This window comes from Gopherus evgoodei, chromosome 7 (assembly GCF_007399415.2).
Source record: "Gopherus evgoodei ecotype Sinaloan lineage chromosome 7, rGopEvg1_v1.p, whole genome shotgun sequence".
NCBI classification, from domain to species: Eukaryota; Metazoa; Chordata; order Testudines; family Testudinidae; genus Gopherus; species Gopherus evgoodei.
The window spans coordinates 102565468-102573842 of NC_044328.1; the positions used below are offsets into that span (position 1 = coordinate 102565468).

General features: G+C 41.8%; 1 pseudogene; it reads left to right on the forward strand.

Moving 5' to 3' along the window:
- The first annotated feature begins 6139 nt into the window (after window positions 1-6139).
- LOC115655244 lies at window positions 6140-7429 on the forward strand (annotated as a pseudogene).
- The last annotated feature ends 946 nt before the right edge of the window (window positions 7430-8375 follow it).

The following is an 8375-nucleotide window of genomic DNA, read 5'->3' on the forward strand; positions in this document are numbered from 1 at the left end:
CTTTAAAACTCTGAGTCCTGACGGCCGCTCTCCTGCACTGAATCACACTACCCTTCTCTCATGTATGGGAAAAACATAGGGCATAGATTAACCACTACATGCAAGTCAGGGTTGTTTGTTCTCAATGCAAGGTCTCAACAGGAATTCCAGAGGATTCTCACCAAAGCTGGTTAAACCGAGATACTTCACACAGATAATTGATCACGACACAGCATTGCCAGGGAAAAAAATAAAACAACTGATAACATCAGCTGCTCTTGTTTGGTTTCCACAGAATAGGTAATTAGGGTGCTTGCTGTGATTTAACCTAGCACAGACTAATCAAAGTGACTGGACCTTCAAGATGGTTTGATGAATGGTCATGAACACACAACACTTTGCAGGTTATTCTGGCAGGTTAAATATAATCCGCTGATGCTTCTGCTGCATGTCAATTTCTATCAGCCCAGAAAGCTGCTTGCAGCAAGACATTACCAAGAGGACCAAAAAATAAAAAAAGATAATTGATGAGACAAAACTGTGAAAAATGAGCTGTGATGTATACATGGTGAAACCACAGACAACTGGATGAAAATAAGAATCCTATTATCTTGGTCTTTTACTTCAGTGCACTGGGGAACCCATTCGATTAGAACCTGGCTCAGGGAAAACTTGGCAAATTACAATCATTAAATCATGTTAACTTGTCTTCTATGATACATATGGAGCAGGAATGCCGCAGAGAGACCTCCTGTAACAGGTTGTATCAAAGGTTTGCATATCTTGCTAATGAATTCCTGTAAGGGAGGAAATTGCCCAGGAAGAGGGTGCTTTATCAAGACTTCTTTGCAGCAAACTTCACCTCTTCACAGAAATTAGATTCAAGATCTCAGGATGGTGCAGTGTATCCTATTTCCTACTCAAGGATACCTCCTCATTTCTATGGCCGAAAGATGTGAGATTTGTTGTTACTTGCAGCCAGTGATACAAATTTATCATGTCTCTGTTTCAAAAGGTAAGGAAATTAAGAGAAATAACTGACAACTTTTTCCATTCCCTTTTTGGAACATCTAACAATAGAAATGGAGGTTCTTAGAGCATCACATTGATTACGAAGACCTTGAGAAGCCTGGCTCACTGAATTGAAGAAAGGACCCTGCACATTTCATGCCAAATACATAATGCCTTTTCCAAATTTATTTTTTATTTATATGGCTAAGTTATCTAGAAATAGCTGAAATTAAAATAAACCATAAAGCAGTGGTTTTTCAAACTTTTTGTATTTGTGTCCCCTTTCACACAGCAAGCCTCTGAGTGTGACTCTCCTTATAAATTAAAAATGGAGGGGATTTAGTTTAAGGGGGCTCGGACCTATCAGCCTCACAGAACTGACAGCTCACAACCCCCATATAACTACTTCGTGACCCCCTGAGGAGTCACAACCCCCAATTTGAGAACACCTGCCATAAATCAATCTTCCTGCTGTACTGTAGATTCAATCTACGGGGACATGTTTGATTCATTATTATTTTTATTTCTACTGAAACGTCTCAAGGGGTAATTAACACACATACAACCTGTTGAAAGTACTGTTGAAATGACTGAACATAAGAACCTCCATACTGGGTCAGACGAAAGATCCATCTAGCCCAGTATTCTGTCTTCCAACAGTGTCCAATGCCAGGTTCCCCAGAGAGAATGAAGATAACAGGTAATCATCAAGTGATCCATTCCCTGTTGCTCCTTCCCAGCTTCTGGCAAACAGAGGCTAGGGCCACCATCCCTGCCCATCCTGGCTAATAGACATTGATGGACCTATTCTCCAGGAATTTATCTATTTCTTTTTGGAACCCTAATATAGTCATGGCCTTCACAACATCCTCTGGCAAAGAGTTCCACAGGTTGACTGTGCATTGTGTGAAGAAGTACTTCCTTTCATTTGTTTTAAACCTGCTGCCCACTAATTTCATTTGGGTGACGCCAAGTTCTTGTGCTATAAGAAGGAGTAAATAACACTTCTTTGTTTACTTTCTCCAAATTAGTCATGATTTTATAGACCTCAATCATATCCCCCCTTAGTTGTCCATTTTCAAAGAAGAAAAGTCCCAGGATTATTAATCTCTCCTCATACGGAAGACATTTCATACCCCTAATCATTTTCATAGCCATGTTCTGAACTTTTTCCAATAGCAATTTTTTTGGTGTTTTTTTTTTGAGATGGAGTGACCACATCTGCACTCAGTATTCAAGATGTGGGTGCACCATGGATTTATATAGAGGAAATATGATATTTTCTGTCTTATTATCTACCCCTTTCTTAAGGATTCCCAACATTCTGTTTGCTTTTTGACTGCCATTGCACATTGAGTGGATGTTTTCAGAGAACTATCCACAGTGACTCCAAGATCTCTTTCTTGAGTTTAGATTTAGACCCCATCATTTCATATGTATAGCTGGGCTTATGTTTTCCAATGTGCATTACTTTGCATTTATCAACATTGAATTTCATCTGCCATTTTGTTGCCCTGTCTCCTAGTTGTGAGAGATCCTTTTGTAGCTCTTCGCAGTCTGCCTGGGACTTAACTATCTTGAGTAGTTTTGACTGAAATAATGTGTGTCCAGCCTGAGAATGGCGAGAGACAGAAGTTGTTCAGAAGCCATCTGACAAAGCTTTAAAAATTCTGCACTGGCTGCACATGCCTGACTCCCCCTGGCTTCAATGAGAGCCATACATAGGCAGCTAACAACAGAACTGGGCCTTCATTTCTTGGAAAAACAAACACTTTTGTGGATGGGTATACCAACAACTGAGTCCCACTATTGCTGTTAATTCTCTAATCTGAAGGATTTTGCCCAACTGCCAAATCATAAGCCTGCCAGCCAGTCCCATTCCTGACTGAACTAGCATTTCAGGAAACAGCACTTGCTGGCTGGGAAACATTTCAGGAAACAGCACTTGTCTCTGCTGGGCTTTCCCTGAAAAGCTCTCCCTAGTGCTGCAGAACCAGGATGGCTGCACTGGTGCTCAAATCCATGGGAGCTCTAGTGGAGACCAGCTGCTGGCATTTTAACCACCACATTGGCTAGATCTCCTCTGAGCAGGGCTAGATGATGTGGGGATAAAGATTCCAGCAGTCAAATACACTTGCTAGCTCTGGTGGAGTTCTCAGAGTACAACAATGCCTGAGAGAGATTTTTTCAGAGAAAGCTCAGTGGAGATGTAGATCTTGGAAGAGGAAAAGGAGGTTTTTGCTTCAGGCTACTCCAGATCAGTTCTGTGAATGACAGGCTGTGGGGTTAGCAATGAACTAGGGAGCTTTGTAATGCTCTAACGGTGTTCTGAATAGATGGCTTCATTTTCAAGTGCTGTCAATCCAGGATCTCTTACAAGCACTGCAATTACTTACAATGTCATTTAGTGTCCATTTAAGTAATGTCCTACTTTGGGGCTTTTTCACTGCTGCTTTTTGATAAATTTTGACACTTGCCTGTTCCAAGCAATAGAAAAAATGTGAAAAAGAAATTTAAGTGACCACAGGAAAGAGCAATTTGGCTCAAAACGGAGTCACAGAATGGGCTCACGATTCTGTTTATTTCTCATGAGTGTATACGTACGTACATATACACACACAGAGACAATTGTGTCTCTCTCCAAGAGAGTGATGTCAAATGAGTAGAATAGGGAACTAGCCAGAAAAGGCTTTCAAGTTTCCTTTTTTAGTTTTCCGCTTGACTCAGTGTAAGCACAGCCATCACTAGGCCTTTCTTCATTTGTAAGATATGGACAACTAATACTGACCACACCTCACATAAAGTAGGCAATTAATGTGTGGAAAGTGCTTTGTGATCTTCTGAGCCCAGATCAACACATACAACAACCCCCACTGATTTAATTACAAGTCAGGCATGCGAGACAGAACTGAACTCTCTTACTAATATGCTGGCAAAACTCAAAGATTCTGGCTGCCATAAATCTAGCCTTTGAAGTGTTTCCCACTTGAAAAGGCAAAAAGAATATCACTGAAACTAATGGCTTGTTAGTGGCAGGCCTAGAGATCAAGGCTCATCTGATATGACTGTAGCAACATTGTAATGCAGTAGGTCAGCTACTCACTGCTTGGTAGCCTGTGTCAGGTTTCCTTTTCTTCTCCTGTTGTGTTTATTAAAGCTCAACTTCAAAATCTATGACTAGGAATGAGAAAGGATATAAAAATCACAAGAGCATGCCAGATATTTTATAGCTGACCTAGAAAAGAAATGTCAGTACCAGGTCTGTATTTAACGATGACTACAGCAAACAGATCGGAATAACCCACTCATCCTCCTCTTCCCTGGCATACATTAGTGCAGGGGTTCTCAAACTTCATTGCACTGTGACCCCCTTCTGACAACAAAAATTACTACATGGGGGGTGGAGGGGGTGGGAGGGGACTGAAACCTGAACTCATCCGAGCCCTGTTGCATCTAATGGGCAGGACGACAAAAGCCAAAGCCCAAGGGCTTCAGCTCCAGGCAGTTGGACTGTAACCTGAGCCCTACTGCCCAGGGATGAAATTCTCTAGCTTTGGCCCCAGGCCCGAGCAAGTCCAAGCCAGCCCAGGTGACCTCATTAAAACAATGTCACAACCCACTTTGGGGTCCCGACCCACAGTTTGAGAACTGTTGCATTAGTGTAATCTGATCTTCAGTTCAGTCTTGAGAATACAAAATGCAGATCACCCCACCACACTGCCACTCAACAGACCACAGTTAATAATGAATCCATTGCATTTGGGTTTGGTTGGGGATTCCTGAACCTGTCCCAGAAGCATCTGGTCCTGGTCACTGTGATAGATTGGGCAATAGATTAGGTCATTGGTTCCCAAACTGGGGGGGGGCGTGCCTCCCTGGGGGGGAGGGACGAAGAAATTCCAAGTGAGGTGCGAGGCTGCCCAGCCCTTGAGCTCCCAGCTGGGGAGGCTAGCTCTTGGCCCCTCCCCTGCTGTCCCCCCCCACAGCCACACCACCACATGGGCAGCATGGCTTGCACCCGCCCACCTCCCAGGCTTTCCAGTAAGCCAGTCCTGCTGCTCTGAGTGGCCTGGTAAGGGGGCAGGGAGCAGCGGGAGTTGGATAAGGGGCAGGAGGTCCCGGGGGGAAGTCAGGGGACAGGGAGTGGTTGGATGGGGTGGAGGTTCTGTGGGGACAGTCAGAAGACAGGGAGCAGGAGGGATTGGATAGGCCTGGGAGTCTGGGGGGGCCTGTTAGGGGGTGGGGGTGTGGATAGGGGTTGGGGCAGTGGATAGGGGTCGGGGCAGTCAGGTGACAGAGAGCAGGGGGATTGGCTAGGGGATGAGGTCCCGGGAGGGGGCAGTCATGAGAAAAGGAGTGGGGGGGGGTTGGAGAGGGAGTGGTGTCCCAGGGAGGCAGTTAGGGGTGGGGGGTCCCAGGAGGGGGTGATCAAGGGACAAGGATCGGGGGAGTTGGATGGGTCAGGGGTTCTGAGGGGAGCAGTCAGGGGGAGAGAAGTGGGAGGGGGCAGATGGGGGCGGGGACCAAGCTGTTTGGGGAGGCACGGCCTTCCCTACCCAGTTCTGCATACTGTTTTGCAACCCCAATGTGGCCTTCGGGCCAGAAAGTTTGCCCACCCCGTAATACACCAACAGACAATAAATTATACATATTCTGTATACATAACTATTGATAAAAAATTGTCCAATTGCAGGCCTATATTATTTAACTATCTTCTCGTTTTTTATTATGAACATAGGCAGACAGGAATAAAGGTATAACAAAGTACAATAATAATAAAAATACAGCTATAAAGAAAAGTATATAACTGCAGTGTTTTCAAATTTCATACCACAAAATGTAAATTATTATTATTATTATTTTGCCTTTTGACGTGTAGGACTGCCATTTCGGTCAGTGGGGAGGCCGAAGAATGATGTAGAAAGCAATGGAACTTTTTAAAACTTCCTAACTCACGAGGGGACTGATTACCTTCACCACTCACCACACAAGACCGGCTACTTGCCGGACTGGCGGTGGAGTATATATAGGGCAGCACGCATCCCTACATAATAGTAGTAGTAAATAAACGTTCACGATAACTCAAATTAAACTTGTGTCCGTTATTATTCATGAATCAGGAAAATTATTTTTATAGATTTTTTTTATTAGTATATTATGGCTGTGACTAAAAAAAGGAAGTACAATAAAGACTACATTAAGTATGGTTTCATCATCATGGAAAAAAAGGGGATCAATCATCCTCAATGTGTAGTATGCCACGCAGTTCTCAGCAATGATGCCTTGAGACCTAGTCATCTTGAGCAACACTTGACAAAGAACCACAGCACTTTGAAAGACAAGCCAAAAGAGTTTTTTGCTGCTAAACTTCAAAATTTAAAACTCATGAAGCTGACACTACTGGAGCTTTTCATCAAGCGTCAACCAAAGTAGTAGGAGCATCTTATGAACTGTCATTGCTCATTGCTAAAGCCAAGAAAGCACACATAATAGGAGAAACTCTCAACAAGCAAGGCTTCACAAAAGCAGCTGATATTGTGCTTGGTGCCGAAAGTAAGAAAATAAATTTGGAAATTTCACTTTCCGACAATTCTGTGAAACGTCTCATCGATGACATGGCGAAAGAGCTCTATCTTCAAGTTGTGGAAGGAGTGAAAACTTCTATTTTCACAATTCAGTGTGATGTTACCACTGACATAGCACAATCCTGTCAGTTGCTCGTCTACTTTCGATTCATTAACGATGAAACTGTGAAAGAAGAACTGCTTTTTTCAAAGGAATTGATGATCACATCAAAGGCTTCTGATGGTATGAAAATGGTTTCCAACTTTTTTGAAGAAAATGGACTTTCATGGGAAAAACTGGTTGGTGTATCCACAGATGGTGCTCCAGCGATGCTTGGCTCTCGCTCTGGATTTGTGACTTTGGTGAAAGAAAAAAATCCAGCCGTAACCATGACTCACTGCATCATACACAGACAAGCGTTGGCTGCTAAAACCCTTCCAGATGACCTACTTGACTTGTTGAATTTGGCCATCAAAGTTGTCAATTTTGTGAAAAACAGCACTTTAAATACAAGACTTTTTGCAGCTCTGCACGGATTTGGGAGCAGATCATAAAATTCTTTTGTTTCACACGGAGGTAAGATGGCTTTCCAAAGGGAACATGCTTATGAGATTATTTGAACTGAAAGACGAAGTAGAAATTTTCCTCAAGCAACAGAAAAAAGAAGCGTTATATCGTGCGTTTATGGACCACGTTTCAACTTTCACTAGCATACCTCGTGGACATTTTTGAATCTTTGAACAATCTCAATTTGAAGCTGCAAGAAAACAATGCTGCAAATAGTATAGTGCACCATAACGCCAGCAAGCTTTTACAGAAAAAAAAAATCAAGCTTTGGAAACGTCGAACGCAAGCTCAGACGCCTAACTTTTAGTCTTTTCCAACATTTTCATCACTTGCTGAAAATGAAGGTTTCCAAGAACTTTGTAAAGAGGATGCAAAGAACTAAATTGTATTTCATCTGGACTGCCTTGCTGATGAATTCATCTGCTATTTTCCAGACAATTGTTCTGGCAACCCCATTCATAAATTAGCACGTAATCTGTTCAACGTTGATGTTGATTCATTGCCAGAAGTATTTCAAGAACAAGCACTCGAAATGAAATATAATTCAAGTGCAAAAGATATTTTCGAAAACTTAAGCCTGGAGGAATTTTGGATAAAATATTTCCCACTTTACCCAAAAGTTGGAGAAGAAGCGCTATGTATTATTCTTCTGTTTTTGTCGACATATCTCTGCGAAAAAAACTTTTCAAGTTTAGTCATAATAAAAATGAAACAAAGGAATCGACTGGATGTTGAAAATGATTTGTGTTGTGCATTTTCATCTTTCAAACCTAGGATTTCCCAACTTGTGAAGAAAATGTAGCATCATCCTTCACATTAAATTTGTTTTGTTTATGCTATTTCTTATTTTAAATTACATTTTTATTAAACTTTTGTGCCAAGAAAAATTTGTGCTTATTTTTAATTTTAAATAAAACATTTTGTACCAAGTTCTTGTTTATTTTTAATTTGAAATTACAAATTGAATTTGTTAAAATGGGAGTTGGATGATGGTAAAGGAGAGGTAGGGGGCATGAGGGTTTCTCGAAAATTAAAAAGAGGGCATGATGCCAAAAAATTTGGGAACCAATGGATTAGGTGGTCATCAGGGGTCTGATCTGTTATGGCAATTACTATATTCCTATATAACCAGGAGTAAGTATAGCCATAAAAAGAACAGGTGAGGAGAGGATACTAATCCAAACGACCAAGCCCATAAATGTACATCTCTTTCATTAATATTTTTGGACTCACCCACAATTTATATTTCATAG